This window comes from Rhinatrema bivittatum, chromosome 6 (assembly GCF_901001135.1).
Source record: "Rhinatrema bivittatum chromosome 6, aRhiBiv1.1, whole genome shotgun sequence".
In the NCBI taxonomy this organism is placed as follows: domain Eukaryota; kingdom Metazoa; phylum Chordata; class Amphibia; order Gymnophiona; family Rhinatrematidae; genus Rhinatrema; species Rhinatrema bivittatum.
In genome coordinates, this window is record NC_042620.1 from 237,454,345 (window position 1) to 237,474,519 (window position 20,175).

Sequence of the window (20,175 nt, forward strand, 5' to 3'; positions counted from 1 at the left end):
GGATCAGGAATGGGGCAAGGAGAAAGGGGGAAGAGTGAGAAGGAAAGAGGACTAGGAATGAGGAGGATGAGAGATGGGCAAGATTAGGAATCTGGAACAGGGAAGAGGAGAGAGAGAGGGTCTTGGATTGAGGAAGGGGAGGAGGGAATAGGCACGGTTGGGGAGTGTTTTCTAGGATCTGGGGAGAAGAGAAAGGGAGGTTCCAGGATCTGGTGAACAGAATCCAAGATCAAGGGATGGAGGATTTAAATTGCAGTGGGTGAGGAAGAGAGGAGGATAGTGTCCCCATCATGCCCTGGTTCTGCTCTTTCTTGCTTCCCCCCTGATATCCCACCCAATATGACACACACTTGGCACCAATCCCTTCTGTCTCACCCACTGGAACACTGCTCCCTATTTTTCCCCCTTTCTCTCACACACAGACATAGGCCGCCCCAAACCGTTTCTCATCCTCTTACCACCCTCCAATGATCCCCCTTTCATCTATGTGCTGAAAACTCTATTGCTCCCTGGAGGGAAGGGAGGGTTGTATTCGGAAGCAGAGGGCCATTATCTGTCCAGTGAGATTCAGCATGGTTGAAAAGCAGCAAATCTTCAGCTGGCCTGCTGCCCCCTAGTTTCTACTGCCCTAGTCACACTCTAGTGTGCCTATTGATAAATCCAGGCGTGAGCATTACACAACCTCCTTCGAATAGGGACTTTTCGTGTGATTGTACAATATAATATATCGCAGATCAGCATAGAACCAAATTTAATTTAGCGCCGAATGCTCTATCAGTCTTTAAATGAAGAGAACGCATTCTACCGTTCAAAAATGAACATTTAAGTAATAAAATGTGGGGGGGGTTTCCCCCGTCCGAAAATGCTGGGAGACGCATTTAACCTTTGCTGGCTAACCGCTAACACAAATCTGACTTGTGCGTGAGCAGAGTAAACTGCAGATTTGCCGCGCCCATTCGCCGGCGGACTATTTTAATTTTTTTTGTAAACTCCCCCTTCCCCCCCTCTCCGCCGGATGCACCCATGCGGCCCATTGTCCCGCAGCGCCTGCAATTATTCGCGCGCAGTCACCCACTGCCTGCCCCCTCTCCCCGTCCCTATCATTCCTTCCTTCCCATCCTCTGACGTCACCCACAGCCCGAGCGGCAGCTCCCGGTCCTCCAGTATCCCGGCAGGCACAGGGAGCGCGGCCGCAGAGTGGGGAGTAGGAGCAGCAGTAGCCTCCAGGCTGACAAAGGAACAGCTGAGACGGGAGCTGAGAGCTGGGTTCGGCGCCGGCGGTGAGAGAGCAGGAAATCAGGTACAAGGTCCGCTTCCGGCCGCCTCTGCTGGGAAGCCCGACCCGCCGCCTGAGTCGGGGAGAGGAAGACAGAATCCAGACCATAGTTCTACCCCCTCCCTTCCCGCCCGTCCGTGCCCACATCAGTGTCCGGTACGGCTAACTTCCCTTCTGTTTCCTGGTCGCGGTTATCTATTCCCCGCCCGGGCCCCGGATTAAGTCCCGATCTCCTCTCATCGTCCTCCACCTAGTGCTCGGCAGAGAGATCACTCTTTTAGCCCAGCACATCCCTGGAGCCGCGCTTTCCTCTCCCTCGGCGGATATTCGGACTGGAAAGATTGCGAGTCCTTTTCAAATGCCCAGCACCTGGGTGTCCGCCGTCCCCTCCATCGCGGCTCGTCTCCCTACAGATGGAGCCCTCCCTGCTGGGCTCCGGGTCTCGCGTGCGAGCGGGCGGGGGTGGGGGAGAGAGATGGTGAGGTTGGATTGTGGATGTTCGCCTCTCTCAGACCCCGTGCTATAGATCGCTACCGGGTTGCGTCCCTCCTTGCGCTCTTGCCTGGGGCTGTTTCTGAGGTTACCTGGGAGACTTCCGGAGACTCCTCCCGGAGAGGGGCGGGCGCTGCTGCTACCGCCGCTTTCCATCCCCCCCCCCCCCCCCTTCCCCGTTTATAGCGGCGGCTCCCAGGACCTGGTGGAAGCGGCTGACACACTGCGGCAGAGCTGCTGTAAACACGCTCACGTGACTAGCCACGTGGAGCCTGGAGCAGCCGCGCTCGAGCTGGAAGCCGCAGAGGCTGCGGGAGGAGAAGGGGCGACCTGGCCCCTCTTTGCAGGGGCTTTCTCCCGCTGGGAAGAGTCACGTAAACGCAAGGAGAACCACAGCCTCCATGGAAGCTCAGTGGGGCCTTGGGCGAATGCCTTGTCTCCCTATCCCAAAAGGCCTTGCCGAGACCGAACAGCTGCTGGGTACCAGCCTACGTCCGTCAGCCCTCCCCTTGCACAGGGGTTGCTTGGCTTGAAGCAGCTGTAGTAGGAAGTACATTAGAAAAGTTAGTCGGCAGTTAAAACAAGCAGAGACATTGCCATCGGTTTTTAATTCAGATTTTTATTTCAGCTTTGAGGAGCACCTGTAAGACGTTTTAGAAAGCTTCCCCTGTTTACCCACTCCCAGAGCTAGGGGGCTAAGAAACTCAGGGTGCAGGTGTTTTTGTTATGTTCCTACCTGCTGCATGTAGGTATTGCACTGCTACATGAAAATATGACTATGATAAGATGAACAACTATTGAGTGAACTCAGGGAAGGAAGTGTTTAAAATAAACAGGGCGTGGCGTACACAAAGTTCTATTTCAAAGACATAAAGTATATTAGGACGATGAATAAGAAAAAAATTGCAGAGCAATTCATATGAACACTTTTTTTTTTTAATTTTGTCCTGGATACATAAGCTTTATCAGAAAATATTTTGGTTTTTATATTACTGAAAATTTGATTTCTATAGCTTAAATAATTAGGGAAATAATACATACAGATAGGTTTATATCTTACTGTGAAAAAACAAATTTCCCATTTTTTTTGCAAGATCCATGCATTTCATGGAAGAATATTTTGGTTTCTAGCTTTTATATGTCCTGACATTTTTTGGGTTGAATGGTTCAAGAGATAGTGTAGCCATACAGACAAAATGAATACACATGCAATTTTTTCAAGATAAAAGTGGTAAAAAAAAAAAAAAGAACCGTAGGAATTTATTTACTTATTTAAAGGTATTTCGATTCCATTCATAACAAAACATGCTAAACAGATTACACAAAATACATAAGACTAAGAATAAACTAAACCAAAGCTGTCAAGAAACAGTCACATGGATACATAGAAACATAGAAATGACGGCAGAAGCCAATCGGCCCATCCAGTCTGCCCAGCAAGCTTTACACTTTTTTTCTCATACTTATCTGTTTCTCTTAGCTCTTAGTAACCTTAGGTTCTATTTCCCTTTCACCCCCACCATTAATGTAGAGAGCAGTGATGGAGCTGCATCCAAGTGAAATATCAAGCTTGATTAGTTGGGTAAGTGGCAGCATAGCTCTCTGCCGTTGAAGCAGAGAGTAAAATATGCGTGGATATGCATGAAGTATTAGTTTTTCTTCTCCCCTGCTGTTGAAGCAGAATCATTAGTATGTTGCTATTCATTTTTACTGTTGAGTATTGTGAAATCAAAATCTTTGCTCAACCTAATTTTCAAAGAGGAAGTAAGTAAATATTTAGCAAATTCTAATTCAAGTGGATGGCTCAACCCTGGCCTGTAGGTAGTTCTGTTGATTCAGTGACTGAGAATTTACTGTGTGTTTGAGTGCTACATTCTGGTAAACTGCACTTAGGCTATGTTTTAATTTTGGGTGCTTTTCACTAAACTGCTTTTCGGGAATTGATTACATAGCAGTTTCTGCAAAAAGATACCTGTGAACCTGCTAGAGAGAGAATGATGATGATAGAAGTTCACAGTAAACTGTATCAAGGTTCTTCATAAACACTTGTATGGCTGACTCAAATGTTCCCAATGTTTTCATAGTTAAAACTATATTGAACTATCCCTACCTCCGGTGTTTGGCTCTGTTTTTCGAAGATGGCGTTCATTAGTTTTATTCAGTGCAGCAATACCTTACCTCAGAGTTGTCTTGTATTCAGAGATGATTAATCTTTAAAAATTTGAATTGGCAAAAAAGTAAACTCTGTCTCCTGCCATTGTCTCTGTTTCTTCTGAGCTGTGGCCTGGAGTAAAGCTGCCTCGAGTGAATGAGGAGTTGGAGACTAGCTTTAGAATTCATTCAGGGTTGGAGACTGGTGTTTTTGCTTTCTTTTCTCTTGTTGTACTCCCAGTGAAGGTTACCAGATTGATGAGGTGCCTTTGCATGCACCATGCTATTGGTCTTGAGGCAGTGATGTACTGGAGGGTGCTTCAGGGAGCCCCCTATTACATTTATTTTATCAAAACAATAGCTTCCTGTTTGCAATTTGTGAGATCTACTGGTGGCTGCATTGCCATGCGAAGGAATCTAGGTTCGATTGCTGGCTCAACTCTTCCTCTGCCTAGGTCAGCAGGGGCTGTGGAAGCTGTAGCAGCAGCATGCACAGTTATCAGCACAGGGAGAGGGGTTGCAGTTGTAGTCATCATGCTAAGGTGACATCAAATGGCCGGATTTAGGGCCCGTGAGTGCCCAGGACTATTGCCACAAGCCTGGACTAAGTAAGTTGAGAGAGGATATAAAATAGAGGGGAGAAATCCTCTGGGTAGATGGCATTGAAGGCTTGTTGATCTAAATCCCAGCCCTGATCCTGATTGAGCTTAAAGGCGCAAGAGAAAACTGCCAGTTAAAAAAAAAAATCACTTGTATCTGAACTGTTAACAGCGGGCTGAGAAAGGAAGCATAATCAGCGTAACAAATACTTAGATTGCTTCTTGGCCTTTTTGGCAAAGATCAAATGTAAGTTCTGAGTCATGAGTGGAGGATGCTTCCTTCTTGGCCTGTGAGCTGTGATTAAGAACCTGTACAACATCCTGCCACCTGACCCCACTGGGAACATGAAACTAGCTGGACCATGACCAGACTAAGAGGTTTAAATCTCCAGCTAAAGAAGAAAAATGTTTGGTGTTTAACATGTATGGTCTTGGATGGTATTGAGTAATCAAGGAGTTCTATCACGTAGACTCATGTGAAGTTTCAGTAATATTTGTATACAATAATCATTTTCCTTATTTGAAATAGTTATTTGGGCAATAAAAAAAAATTACATTTGCTTCCCATGTGCATTTCCCATCCTTCTATCCAAATTCAGGCTTCACTACTACTCTCTCATGAAGGCTATTTATGTGCCCCAGTTTTGTAATAGCATGGAATTACATTCTTCCTGTATGCTGATGACATAAGTTTTACATTCCATTCTCCAAATCATTGGAAAAATACAGTAATGACACTTTCAACTTATATGAAAGCAATACTGCAGGAACTATCGCAACTTAAACTAACAAACCCTAAAAAGACTGAAATCATTTGGTTAAGTAGAAACTCTCCGATAGCTAAACCACTGGCTCTAGACCTGGATAATTTTCAAATTTCTCCCTCGAATCAAGTTCGGGATTTAGGTATCCAGCTAGATGAGAACTTTACTATGAAAAAACACATCAGTAAATTAATTAGTACAGGTTACACCAAATTGCGTATGTTATATCCGTTGAAACCTTTATTAACTTTCAAAGACTTCCGAACTCTATTGCAAACTCAAATTTTCTCAGACCTAGGCTACTATAACTCCTTATTTCTTGGTCTTCCTACACGTCTCTTAAAACCATTACAAATACTACAGAATGCCTCAGCAAGACTTTTGTTAGGGTCTAGGAAATTTGATCACATTACACCCTTGCTAATTTCACTGCACTGGCTGCCAGTACAATCCCGAGTCTACTTTAAAATATTAACGTTAATATTCAAAATCATTCATTCTAGTAACACCATTACATTCTAGTAATACCATTTCAACCATACTCACCACAGCAAACCATAAGATCCCAAAATAAAGGACTACTGACTGTCCCCGCAACAAGGAGCACATATCTGACGCGTGTAAGAGATTGTGTGTTTTCCATAGCGGGCCCAAAACTTTGGAATTCCCTACCTGAGATGTTACATTTGATACCAGATAGAAAGATAATGTGAGTTTAAAAACATGGCTATTCAAAAATGCATGCAACCCTAACTTGAAAACATCAGAATGTTGAGATCTACAATAATAAGAAGGTCAAGAGATACTAATTGATGCATGAGGAACAAATTTAATGAGAGATTGTAAGAATCTCACCAAAACGTACTGACTAATATGTGAAATTTGTTTTATTTTATGTACTTCATGTCTTATGTCCTAGATCTTTAGTTAACATGTATTGCAACACTACATTTTATTTTATTTTTATTTAGAGCTTTTGATAGATGCTAATGCATGTTTATGAATACTACCTCTGTAACCCATCATTAGTTGCTGATTTATAGCTATGAATGTTATTTTTGTAAATCGTTGTGATCTTTACATGGAACGGCGGTATATAAAATGTCTAAATAAAATACTAATTTTGAGGCAAGAGGGTCTTTCTTCTTTGAGATGACAAGCTGTCCAAAGGTTAGGTTTCGTGTCCCTTTTGCTAGCCTTCATGAAGTGATGTGTTTATAGGCAGTTGTGACAGCTTTACAAGGCCTCAAACTAGGTTCTGCATTTGATTCTGTCAAGCAATATTGTGTGATTATAGAAAAGAAAAGCGACAATCAAATTGCAGTGCAAAGTGAATAGTGTAAATGTGCAGTTCTGTAGTTTTCACGCGCATCTGTTAGCTCTGTTAGTCTTCAATCGCTCAGCACTTCTGCCACTGAGTGCACGTGTTCTGTTTCTTTGCTATTGGCATCTGGTTCTTTTCATTATTTGAAACATTTTTTATTCTGGTTTTAGTTTTCTTGCCTCCTGTTTTTGCCTCTGGTGGTACATTCCCTGGTGCAGCTATCAGAACATTTATTGATGTTTTCTGTTCACACTGTGCATCTGGAGAGCTGAAATTTTAATAACTTAATAGGATATCAGTTTGCTCTTTAGAAACATGAATATCAGATTCTATTTGCCTTTGAATTGTTGTTTCTATTTACATCATGGCTAATAATTTGAAACCAAAGTGTTCTTGAAATAAATTGTTAAGGAAAAAGAGTATAATAAAGACATTAGTGTGATGCATTTGTGCAGCTGTATTTTTTTTTTAACTAAATGAACCTTCATCTTTTATAATTTTGTTTGTGAAAAATAATTCCCTTTAGGATGCCAGTAGAGTTTCATGATTGTTCTGTCTTTTGTTTTTTGCCATTCTAAGGGTTTGGATGAAATAAAATATATGGTGAGTGGCATATTTATATAAGTGGAAGGCATGGGATTCTGGGATCTTACTACATTTCAAAATGGCAAAAAAATTCAGGTCCTCTTTTAAGTCTAGGCCCCACGTCGCCAAAAGAGGCAGAAGCAGAAGCACGCCAATAGGACCCTTCTCTCCCGGATCGCCGCGCTGATCAGAACACCGACGCAGCCTCCCGGACCTGCCGGAAAGACCTCCGTGTGGTAGGCTCTACCTAGTCGGGACCCTTCTGCCCCACAGTGGTTCCCAAGTCAGGACCTTGCCGGGACCCTCCTTCACGATAGACCCCGAGCCACGCTGACCTACCGTCCACCGGTAGGCCCGAGACCAGATCCATGTCCCCAACCGTCCACGGGTGGGGACTGCCTCTCCTGTATCCTATCATTAAAATCATCCATTGTACCTGAAGACTGGAGGATAGCTAATGTAACCTAATGTAACCCCCATATTTAAAAGGGGCTCCGGGGAGATCTGGGAAATTACAGACCGGTTAGCTGACTTCAGTGCCAGGAAAAATAGTGGAAAGTGTTCTAAACATCAAAATCACAGAACATATAGAAAGACATGGTTTAATGGAACAAAGTCAGCATGGCTTTACCCAAGGCAAGTCTTGCCTCACAAATCTGCTTCACTTTTTTGAAGGAGTTAATAAACATGTGGATAAAGGTGAACCGGTAGATGTAGTATACTTGGATTTTCATGAGAGGCTTCTAGGAAAAGTAAAAAGTCATGGGATAGGTGGTGATGTCCTTTCATGGATTGCAAGCTGGCTAAAAGACAGGAAACGGAGAGTAGGATTAAATGGACAATTTTCTCAGTGGAAGGGAGTGGGCAGTGGAGTGCCTCAGGGATCTGTACTGGGACCCTTACTTTTCAATATATTTATAAATGATCTGGAAAGAAATACGACGAGTGAGGTAATCAAATTTGCAGATGATACAAAATTGTTCAGAGTAGTTAAATCACAAGCAGATTGTGATAAATTGCAGGAAGACCTTGTGAGGCTGGAAAATTGGGCATCTAAATGGCAGATGAAATTTAATGTGGATAAGTGCAAGGTGATGCATATAGGGAAAAATAACCCATGCTATAGTTACACAATATTAGGTTCCATATTAGGTGCTACTACCCAAGAAAGAGATCTAGGCATCATAGTGGATAACACATTGAAATCGTCAGTTCAGTGTGCTGCGGCAGTCAAAAAAGCAAACAGAATGTTGGGAATTATTAGAAAGGGAATGGTGAATAAAACGGAAAATGTCATAATGCCTCTGTATCGCTCCATGGTGAGACCGCACCTTGAATATTGTGTACAATTCTGGTCGCCGCATCTCAAAAAAGATATAATTGCGATGGAGAAGGTACAGAGAAGGGCTACCAAAATAAGGGGAATGGAACAGCTCCCCTATGAGGAAAGACTAAAAGAGGTTAGGACTTTTCAGCTTGGAGAAGAGACGGCTGAGGGGGGATATGATAGACGTGTTTAAAATCATGAGAGGTCTAGAACGGGTAGATGTGAATCTGTTTTTTACTCTTTCGGATAATAGAAAGACTAGGGGGCACTCCATGAAGTTAGCATGTGGCACATTTAAAACTAATTGGAGAAAGTTCTTTTTCACTCAACGCACAATTAAACGCTGGAATTTGTTGCCAGAGGATGTGGTTAGTGCAGTTAGTATAGCTGTGTTTAAAAAAGGATTGGATAAGTTCTTGGAGGAGAAGTCCATTACCTGCTATTAATTAAGTTGACTTAGAAAATAGCCACTGCTATTACTAGCAACGGTAACATGGAATAGACTTAGTTTTTGGGTACTTGCCAGGTTCTTATGGCCTGGATTGATCACTGTTGGAAACAGGATGCTGGGCTTGATGGACCCTTGGTCTGACCCAGTATGGCATATTCTTATGTTCTTATGACTCCTTCCAACCCAAAGCCAAGACAAGCCAGGAAGTTCCTCCACGGCACTAGACCCCGCCCATCGACGTGGGACCTGGGCTTAAAAGAGGCAGAAGCACGCCTCTGGTGCCGCGCACCTAAGGAGCGCAACTAAGGGGCATGCCCCTTGGTGCGCCCCTTTGTGCGCACCCATCCTACACGGCTTTAATCTGCTGTCCCGTAGCACGTCAAGGCCCACCCATAGCCCCCTCCCTTTTGCTCTGTGCTGCACGGATTCCCAACTGCCAGGGCTAAGCAGGTATCTGTCCAAAGGACTTACACTCTATACATATGATGCTGTGAGTACTATGACTGCTGTCTATCCACTGACACTGCAGTGACCTCCCTAATACAGTTGTAACTGCTGATTACCGATTTAATCCCACTATAATTTCCGTTCTGCTGAATACTGACTTCCCGATTGCCGATACCGACATGATCACTGATACTGCTGTGTTAATCTTGATACTGCTGTTGTGTAACATTGATAATCACTGTGACTGCTGATTTTCAGCTGTCACCCCACCCCTGACCTTTCAGCTTCCCACAATGGCTATCAACTCAAACACAAGAAGCCTCCCCATACCACGCATCTATTACCCAACCCGTAGAGCTCCTCACCCCATCCTTTTCAGCCCTGTCACCCAACGTAAGTCCCTCCTCCCCATCCTCATCACCCCACTCACTCAGCTTCTAGGACTCACTACCCTATCCATTGTGCTTCTAAATGCTCAATCTCTAACCAAGAAAACTCTTACTGAATGACCTTCTAGTCAACTGCAAGCCTGATGTTTGCGCCATCACAGAGACCTGGCTTAAAGATACAGATATTGTCCTTCTCAATCAGCTTCCTACTCTCACCTACGATATTTTCTCCATCCCGAGACCCAAGAAACGAGGAGGAGGTCTCCTTTTGGCAGTCAAAAAGCACATAAATCTCAAACCTGCAAAAATTGACACCCCACACAAACTTGAGATAGGGCTATACAAATCCCAGGAACTCCAGATTTGCTTAGTTTATGCTCCCCCCCCCCCCCCCCCCCCCCCCCGGCACCCTAGAACATAACCCTTCCCCCCCCTTATTGAATTTATTTCCAACCACATCAACAGTGAAGCCCCTGCCATTATCTTAGGAGATTTCAATCTCCATGTTGATGTCACCCCCCACTCCTCATCCTGTGAAGCCTTCCTCAACTCTCTGGATGCCATTGGCTTTACTCAAATCATCTCCTCCCCCACGCACAAAGCAGGGCACACCTTCGACCTCATCTTCATTAACTCCAGTATCCACTCCCCTAACAAGCCCACCTGAACCCCTGTCCCATGATCCGACCACTCCATCATCAAATCCTCTCTTTCCATAAAGACTGTCGAATCTTGCAAGCATCTCTCAAGCACCTCCATTATCTTCAGAAAATCCTGCCCCAGTGAGGACCTCATTGCAGCCTTTGCCAATTCTTTGCTGAAACTAGACTGCTCTACCCTCAACACGGCCCTTGACTCGTGGAACAAAGTCACCTTAGACATCGCAAACTGTGCCCCATCACCAGACGTGAACTGAAACCATCTGCAAAAAACAAAACCCATGGTACTCCTCAGATTTGAGACAAATGAAAAACGAACTCAGGCGAAAGGAACGTACCTGGCGCAAAGACCCCTCCTCTCAAAAAGCATCCACTTTCAAATCCTTCTTACATCTCTATAGACTGGCCACCCAGAAAGCTAAACGTGATTTCTATGCCTTAAGAAGAATACAAGACTACAAATTCAACCCTAAAGCCCTCTTCTCCTATGTGTCCTCCCTTACCAAGCATACCCCCCCCCCCCCCCCCCCCCCCATTCCCGACAGTGAAGCCAGTAGCAAATGTGAAGAACTGGCACTCTACTTTCATAATAAAATTGCAAATATTCTCCTCAGATTTCCCTCTAACCCCCTGTCGCTCCTCACAATCAAAGGCGCCACCTCCACAGCCACCTCCCTCAGTGCCCTTGAACTCGTCTCATCCACAGAAATTGCATCAATCCTCAAAAGGATGAAACCTGCAACTCACACCTCAGATACTATCCCTACCAAAAGCTCTCCTCACTATACCTGACATAATTTCCAAACCCTTTGCCGACATCATGAACTGCTCCCTCTCTTCAGGCACCGTCCCCGACCCCCTCAAGCACGCCGTGGTTAAACCACTGCTCAAAAATCCCTCACTAGACCCTAAGGACCTCACAAATTTTCGCCCCATTTCCAACCTCCCATTCATCTCTAAAGTCATGGAAAAGGTTGTTAACTTGCAATTAACAGACTTCCTTGAATCCAATAATCTACTGCATTCATCTCAATTTGGCTTCCGCAAATTTCTCAATATAGAGACCCTCCTTCTCTCCTTAACCGACCACATCATTAGGGGAATGGACCAAGGTCAAAGCTACATCCTTGCCCTACTAGTCATCTCGGCGGCCTTCGACACAATAAATCATAATCACCTCCTCTCCCGCCTATCTGACATTGGCCTTTCAGGTTCGGCCCTCAAGTGGTTCTCCTCCTACTCGAAAACAGACAATTCTCTGTGAAGATAGGCATTGCTGAGTCCTCTCACTACGCTGTCTCCCAGGGAGTCCCCCAGGGCTTCTCCCTTTCATCGACCCTCTTTAATATCTACCTCACCCCTCTTTGCCAACTCCTATCGGAACTCAACCTCAAATTCTTTCTTTATGCTGATGATGTGCAAATCATCATACCTATCCAGAGCTCTCTTTCCAATGCTCTTGAATTCTGGGGAAGTTGTCTTGCAGCCATCAATACTTTACTCACCAACCTCCAGCTAGCCTTAAACACCTCCAAAACAGAACTGTTCCTCATCTCCCAACACCTACCCATTAAACCCTCACTCGCAAATGACCCCGCCTACAAGACTTTTCATGCGCAGCCATGCGCTAGAAACTTTGGGATTCAGATCGACCAGCAACTGAACCTCAAAAAACACATCAATGCCGTCCTTAAAGAGGGATTCTACAAACTAAAGGTCATGAAAAAACTAAAACCGCTACTTCATGCCAATGGCTTCCGCACTGTCATCCAGGCCACACTAGCGTCCAAAATGGATTACTGCAATTCCCTCCTCCTAGGTTTACCCTACTCCTCCATAAAATCCCTTCAAATGCTGCAGAATGCAGTAGCCAGAACTATCTCCAACACACATAAATATGATCACATCTCCTCGATCCTCAAGGACCTGCACTGGCTCCCCATCCCATCTCGTATCCTTAACAAAACACTTACCACTGTTCACAAAGCCATATATACACACAACTCCAATTGGCTCAACGAACCCTTCTGCCTCACATGCCCTAATCGACCTACCAGGACCTCCAACAAAGGGACCCTCCATGTGCCCTCCTTAAAGCACACCTTACATCCACGAGAGATCAGGCGCTCTCCATTGCTGGCCCCATGCATTGGAATTCTCTTCCGAACTACCTCAGGCTAGAACCATGCAGTATAAAATTCAGATCACAACTAAAGACTTGGCTTTTCAAACAAGCCTTACCCCAATACCATTAACTGCCCCTCCGCAGTCTCTCCCATATGCAATAATGTCTCAAAGTTTGAAGCATTTGTTCTGAAAGTTTCTCTAGAGTGCTTGTTTTGTTATTGTTTCTCTGCTCTCTGCACCTTCCTCTCTTTCCTTTGGTTCAATTGTATCCTATCCCCCCTCCCCTGTTATTTGTAATTTTCCGCTCTTTAGTTCAGTGTAAACCGATATGATGTCTTTACTAATATCAGTATAGAAGACTCAATAAATAAATCATTTGGAGTGATATCACAGAAGTGGGATGGCAGTAACTCAGCATTTCCTGTTTTGCTTTTGTTTATGGTAGAACCATCTCCTCTCTTTCTATGGGTTTTTTCCACGATTTAGATATGGCCAGGGAAACCCTCTGCCACTTCTAGAAATCTTGTCATACCAGCACTGGGTAGGTGCAAAGGAAAAAAAAAAAATCCAGGCAATGTCATCGAGCTTCCAGAAAGCCAACAGCAAATGGCAACGGTGCATGCATTCAGTAATAGTAAGACGAGTGCAGGGATAATTGAGAAATTAAACTAGACTTTTGAGTATTGGAGTAAATTGTCCATAGCAGGATTAAAAACTGTTCCAATGGCTGTTTTCGAACTGCTGGAGGAAAAACCATGTGGGAGGAGGGGTGTTAGGGTTGTTCTTTGCTCCTCTTTCGTTTGTAAAGAGAATTTTACTTCAGCAATAAAAGCTGACGTTTGCTTCTTGATGTCCCTGAGATCTCCTTTCTGTGACTTTGTGTATGCTCTTGCCAGTGCTGCTAGTTTTTGTTTTTTTTTCACTTCTGTAAATATTTCTTGCAGAAGGAGAAGAATAGCATTGATGAATAGTTTTATACTACTTCTAAATAATTCTGTTCAGTAAATATAAGTAGAAATGTATTCTTTGATAATTTTTGTCATGCCTGTGATAATAATTAACATTTATTGACTTCATAGGCAAACATGATTAATCCTGTAATCCCGCTGCACCAGCTCCAGACAAAACTATAATGGAGGTACTATGAAGAAGGTAGTTGGTTATCATTCATGCTAACATCCTTTAACAAATGTTTTCTTTTATATGATATGGATTGTACACAAGCATTTTTATGTGCTTTATAACTGTCAGCTGAGCCCAGTGTTGGATGAACCTGCCTTGGTCTCATAACACATTTAGCCTGAATGTGCCCTCATAGCAATTGCCTGCAGTTGGGAACATGGAAGGCCCCAGTGGAATCTAGAGACAGTGCCCATCTTTATCACATTCGAATCAGACCTATCTGACTAGTCACATGCCGCAGGAAGAATAAGAAACTCATTGTCTTTTAAGAGGCAGCACTGCATCAGAAATTAGCCTTTCTAGGTGGTAACAGTAAGTCTTGCACTTTGCTTGTGTGCACAGAGAGCAAACAGTGTACGTGTGAGTAAATTTTAATAATATATAGGGAGAAAAGGGTTCCCCGGCTATAAAAGGCAGCTGAATAAAGAAGGGTATTTTCTAAAATGTGCTACATACATGCTAGTAAAGCTGTAGAGATGGGACTAGTTTCCCCAATTGCCATGGGATCAACTAGGAAGGCAAACTGTACCGGCTAAGTGACCAAAAACAAGGAGGAGCAACGACAATGACACTGAAGCAGACAGAACTGACACCCAGTGACCAAGCTCTATTTAATCTGATTGAAATTTACATTCGAACACTGGCTACTTCTACTTGTGTTTTTCTATTTGTTCTGGTTGAAGTACTACACTACTTTGCAGAAGAAGACGACTTATTTTTTGCCCATATGGAACGGGGCACACAATGCTGTTTTGAAAATCCCCCTTGTGAACTGAGATGTGTGAGGCCAGATTCACTTGCCAAGTACCACATATATATGAGTCAGTGAATAATATTTAACGCAAACCACTTCTCGATATTTTTGTCCTGATAATTAGCCTGGCTGTACAGAGTAATTACAGTGCTGCTCGACCTCTTCTGAAACAAAGGACTTGCTCAAATTATTAGAAGAGCTTGCTACCCAAATTACAGTGTACAGAGAGCTGGATTGTTAGGCTTGGCAAAACAGCTTTACAGCTCTGCTCGATCATCTTCAGTCTGTATCTTCTGGAGGCTGTTTCCCCAAGAGGTACAGACTGTGATAGTAAGTAAAGCTTGAGGAAAATGGAGATTAAAAAGAAAAAAGATAAGGCCAGGTGGTTTTTATTTTGGTTCACTAAATTATATATCTAATTGATTACACTTTTTCAAACCACAGTGTGGTGTTGCATGCACAAAAGCTGGGTGCAGGGTTTTTTATGATAGAAGGGCTTGACTCTAATCCCCTAGGGTCTCAGACTAGTTATTAATTTCTATTTCTTATCATAAACTTTTATTTAAAGCTACTGTATACAAGCATTTTGTGAAACTGAAAAGCAGACATGCTGGTGGCCTTCAAGACTTCATTGTAAATCTCATTTAAAACTCTTGCCACTTTAGGACTCTATTTCCTAAGCTTTTTTCCATACACATAATATGAGAGAAAAGCCTTAGTAAACCAGGCCCTTAGTGTTTTATATGTTGAAGCATCATTCTCAGAGGACAAGTTGGATGGCAGTCCCCCACACATGGGTGACATTGGATGGAGCCCAGCATGGAAAACTTAAGTCAAAATTTCTAGTACTTTGACTGAGCCTCATTGAGCATACTTAGCATACATGAGGTCCCCTTCAGTCTCTTCTTTTCCACAGAGCCTATTGTTTTGCAGTCAGATGAGTCTCATTTTTTTCAACTTTTGGGCCTACTTGGCCTAGTTTTGGAAAACTCGTTTTCGCGATACTTTTTTTCGCTGCCTCACGCGGTTGATGCAGGGTTCCCCTTTTATATCCTTTCCCCTCTTCCCCCCCCCCCCCCCCCCCGGGTTCTTCCTTTTGGTGTCCTCAAAGCCCTTTATTAGCTGAAAGGGGTCTGGTTTCCACTCCTGCAGGATCTGTCCATCCAGAAATCCATCAGTCTGGGGACTTCCCAGATCTCATCACACAGGATTGAGGCAAGTTGTGGAATCCCAACCTCCAGGCCCTGGCGCTTACAGCCTGGATGTTGAGAGGTTAATATTGCAACTGCTCTGTCTCTTGGAAGATGTTTCAGGTCCTGGTGGGTTCTAGAAAGCCTTCCACTACAAAGTCTTGTGGACTGAAGTAGAGGAGGTTTTCCTTCTGGTGTGAGCAGAAAGCCCTATATCCTTTCTCCTGCTCCACACAGAAACTGTTTGACTACCTTTTACACCTATCAGAAGGTGGCTTGAAGATCAATTCCTTTAGAGTTTATCTGAGTGCAGTTGTCTCATACCACCATTGTGTAGATGATATGCCCATCTCTGTACAGCCTATAGTTGTACATTTCATGCGAGGCCTGCTTCAGTCAAAGCCTCCCCCCTGGACTCCCGCTGTGTCTTGGGACCTCAGCATGGTGTTAACGCAGCTGATGAACATAAGAACATGCCATACTGGGTCAGACCAAGGGTCCATCAAACCCAGAATCCTGTTTCCAACAGTGGCCAATCCAGGCCATAAGAACCTGGCAAGTACCCAAAAACTAAGTCTATCCATGCTGCCGATGCTAGTAATAGCAGTGGCTATTTTTCTAAGTCAACCCAGCTACAATAACTGCACTAACCACATCCCCTGGCAACAAATTCCAGAGTTTAATTATGCGTTGAATGAAAAATAACTTTCTCTGATTAGTTTTAATTGTGCTACATGCTAACTTCATGGAGTACCCCCAGCTCTCCAAGCTGAACAGTCCTAACCTCTTTAGTCTTTCCTGATAGGGGAGCTGTTCCAGCCCCTTTATCATTTTGGTCACCCTTCTCTGTACCTTGTCCATCGCAATTATATCTTTTTTGAGATGTGACGACCAGAATTTTTCACAGTATTCAAGGTGCGGTCTCACCATGGAGCGATACAGAGGCATTATGATATTTTCCCTTTTTTATTCACCATTCCCTTTCTAATAATTCCCCACATTGTTTGCTCTTTTGACTGCCGCAGCACACTGAACCAATGATTTCAATGTACGGTGGACCCTTGACTTACGAACTCAATTTGTTCCAGAGGGATGGTTGTAACTCAAGTTGGTTGTAAGTCAAGACTATTTTTTCTATAAGAAATAATGGAAATACCCATAATGTGTTCCAAACCTCCCAAAGCACCCCTTACCTAACATTTTCATAATAAAAAAAGGGGTTGTATAATGTGTGCAATTACCAGAAACACCTATAATTTTCCTAATGTACTCACCATTCAAGTTGACATCTTTGGCTTGCAGGAAGGGAGGAGGGGGAGGATTCCCCCCTCCCCACCCCCTCAGAGCACATCTCTGGCCCCCAAACACTTATTTCCCCCTCCTAGCATACTCATTCCTCCCCTCCTGATACCTTGCTCCAGGCAGCTGAGTGCTTCACTCCCTTTCTGCTGCTGCACAGAAGCTTCCTTGGTCACCAGTGATGCTGTTGCTTGCAGCAATGCCGTGCCAGGTCTGCCTACGTGCTCCTGTGAACATTTGCAGCTCTGGGTGTGCCTGAGTTGGACAGGCCTCATCGGCAGCAGCAGCCAATCACTGCAACAGCAGAGCAGAAGTCCCACCCACCAAGCCCAAAAAAACGCAATTGACAGGAAAAAAACGCCCAATTAGAAGCAACCACACGCACGAGCGGATACACATGGCCTTGCTGGCATTTAGGTTATAACTCAAAACTAAAATTTTGGTTGTAACCCAAGTTGTTTGTAAGTCAAGCTGGTTGTAACTCGAGGGTCCACTGTATTATCCACTATGATGCCTAGATCTCTTTCCTGGGTGCTAGCTCCTAATATGGAACCTAACGTTGTGTAACTATTGCATGGGTTATTTTTCTCTGTATGCATCACCTTATCCACGTTGCTGCTGCGCTCCTGTGACCTGAAGTATCTGACCTGGAAGGTCATATTTTTGGTGGTGGTCACTTCAGCATGCAGGGTCAGTGAGCTCCAGGCCTTAGTAACTTAACCACCTTACATTAAGTGATTCCATGACAGGATTTATTGTGTATGCATCCTAAGTTCCTGCCTAATGTGGTGACTGACTTCTGTTTTAACCAGTCCAGCATCCTGCCAACATTCTTTCTCAGGCCCTATTTGCACTAAACCGAGCAAGCTCTGCACGGTTTAGACTACAAAAGATCCTTAGCCTTCTCTCTGGAAGGGACAGAAGCCTATAAGCAGTTCACCCAACTATTGTTTCTTTTGCTAGGAATGCATTGGGGATTGCTGTTACCAAACAGACACTTTCTAATTGGCTAGAAGAATGCATCTTCTAGCCAAGAATGCATTTTGGGGGCCATGTGAAGGCTCATTCTGTTTGAGCCATGGCAGTGTCTGTGGCCCACTTGCAAGCAGTTCCCATGGAGAAGATCTGCAGAGTTGTGATACGGAGTTCTCTCCACACATTCATATCACGTTACTGTCTGGATAGGGATGGCTGAAGTGACAGTAGGTTTATCCAATCTGTCCTTCTGAACTTGTTTGAGGCGTAGAACCCAACTCTGTTCCCACTCAGGGCCGGTTGTTTGTGTTGAGGCTGGGCCCCCCTTTTTCCATTGGGGCGCAGCCTGTACCTAAGAATTCACCCATGTGTGAGGACTACCATCCTGCTTGTCCTCGGAGAAAGCAGAGTTGCTTATCTGTAACAGGTATTCTCTAAAGACAGCAGGATTTTAGTCCTCATGAAACCTGCCCACCACCCCGCGGAGTTGGGGTTTTTCTCCTTTTATTTTTTTATATTTAATTCTATATTATAAGACTGAAGGGGACCCCCACATGGCCATATGATTATAATGCATGCTCATTGAGGCTCAGTCAAAATTCTAGAAACTTTGATGTAAGTTTTCCGTGCCAGGCTCCATCCGATGATGTCACCCATGTGTGAGGACTAACATCTTGCTGTCTTTGGAGAACACCTGTTACTGTTAAGCAACTCTGTTGTCCTTGTTACCGTAAATATTTTTTTAGCAAGTGTGGAATATTCTGAAAATTTGGGTTTAATGCCACATATTTTATTTGGGGAAACAGCTTCTTCTCCTAGGACAAACAGGATGGTAGTCCTCACACGTGGGTGACATCATCAGATGTAGCCCAGCATGGAAAACTTCTACTTTGACTGGCACACTGAGCATGCCCAGCATTCCTTCCTACCTAGTGCGTCATATTCCCTATGTTCCTGACCTGGAGGCATGGATCCAGATTGTTTTGCCTTTTTGAGGGCAGATTCCACAGCCACCAACTGGTGGGGGAGCTGATGCCGCTCAAACATGAGGAACCTCTGAATGAGGTAGACAGCGTCAGCTTTCCTGTTTACTGGAGATATGGAAACAGGATGTTCCCAAATGTGCGGGAGCAACTCCTTGAGGATCTCATGCACAGAAACAGCTACCACCTCTTTCAGTGCGTCCACAAACTGGAGCACCTCCAGCATGTGGTGCTAGCATCTTCTTCCGTGAGGAGCTGGAATGGAATAGACTTCATCATGGTGTGGACGAAACCGGCAAAGGTCAAGTCCTTTTGGAGGAGAATGACGCTGTTCCTCTGGGTGTGACTGTGCCGAGATGACATCCTCAGAGGACTCGGAAGTCCCCCCACGGGTCATATGGGGCTTCCTCCTCACTGAGATCTCTAGGAGAGGTCAGCAGGGGACCCGTGCTAATTGCCCGTGGTCTGGGCCCCGTAAGCACCGAAGGCACAGATGGCATCGAGGCCCCTGAAGGGCTCAGTGCCAGAAGCGGAAATATAGGTGCCCGAGGGCACTAGAAGTGCCGAGCCTTCCTCCTTGGAAGAACCAGCGATTGGTATAGCCCCCAAGGGGGAGGTAACAATGGCTGCTGGGGGACTGAGGTACCCCCAGGTACTGGCTGCGTAGGGAGGACGCCCAGCAAGAAATCAGCACTCCAGCAACAGTGCTAGGATTGAGGGAGTGGGCTCCGGCATCGGTGGAGGCATCGACAATGACTGTGGTTCAATACCCCTGTGGGCTCGGAGCATTGCCAAATTAACCCTATGATCCAGTTCCTCCTCGAAGGCCGCCGTAGACAGGTGCAGATGCCACCGGGATCGCCTTTGAAACGAGGTAGATCGGTATCCAGCACAGACATGGGAATTGATAGGAAGTGTCTCAGACTCCCAGGTTCCACTGAGGGCGAAGCTTGGTCTCTGTGGGACTGCTTTGGGGGCAAAGCGGCTGATACTGGCACCTTACCGGAACTGGAGGCATGCGTCGATTGATGACTGTTTCCTTGATTTCCCCCGGTGCTTGGCCTAGTCTTTCCCCAGCGCCGAGCAGGGCAAAGAATCCGGCGTCCTGGAACGGGAGGACACATACAGCGGTCAATCATTCAGATTTATATTTTTTTCTCTTGCTTATTTTCTAGTTTTGATTATTGATTTTATTTTATTT

The 20,175-nt window shown here is 44.7% G+C and overlaps 1 protein-coding gene across 5 annotated transcripts in view; it reads left to right on the plus strand.

Annotated features, from left to right (window-relative positions):
• Positions 1–969: 969 nt before the first annotated feature.
• Positions 970–20,175, plus strand: part of MOSPD1 (motile sperm domain containing 1) — a 72,334-nt gene continuing 53,128 nt past the window's right edge. Inside the window, exons 1-2 of one of the 5 annotated variants that reach the window (XM_029606650.1) lie at positions 970–1,300; positions 13,671–13,729. The gene's annotated coding sequence lies outside the window, so the exon portion shown is untranslated. Of the gene's footprint in view, positions 1,301–1,413; positions 1,433–13,670; positions 13,744–20,175 lie in introns of those variants that run through there. The other 4 variants (XM_029606647.1, XM_029606651.1, XM_029606648.1 and 1 more) reach the window with 4 other exon arrangements.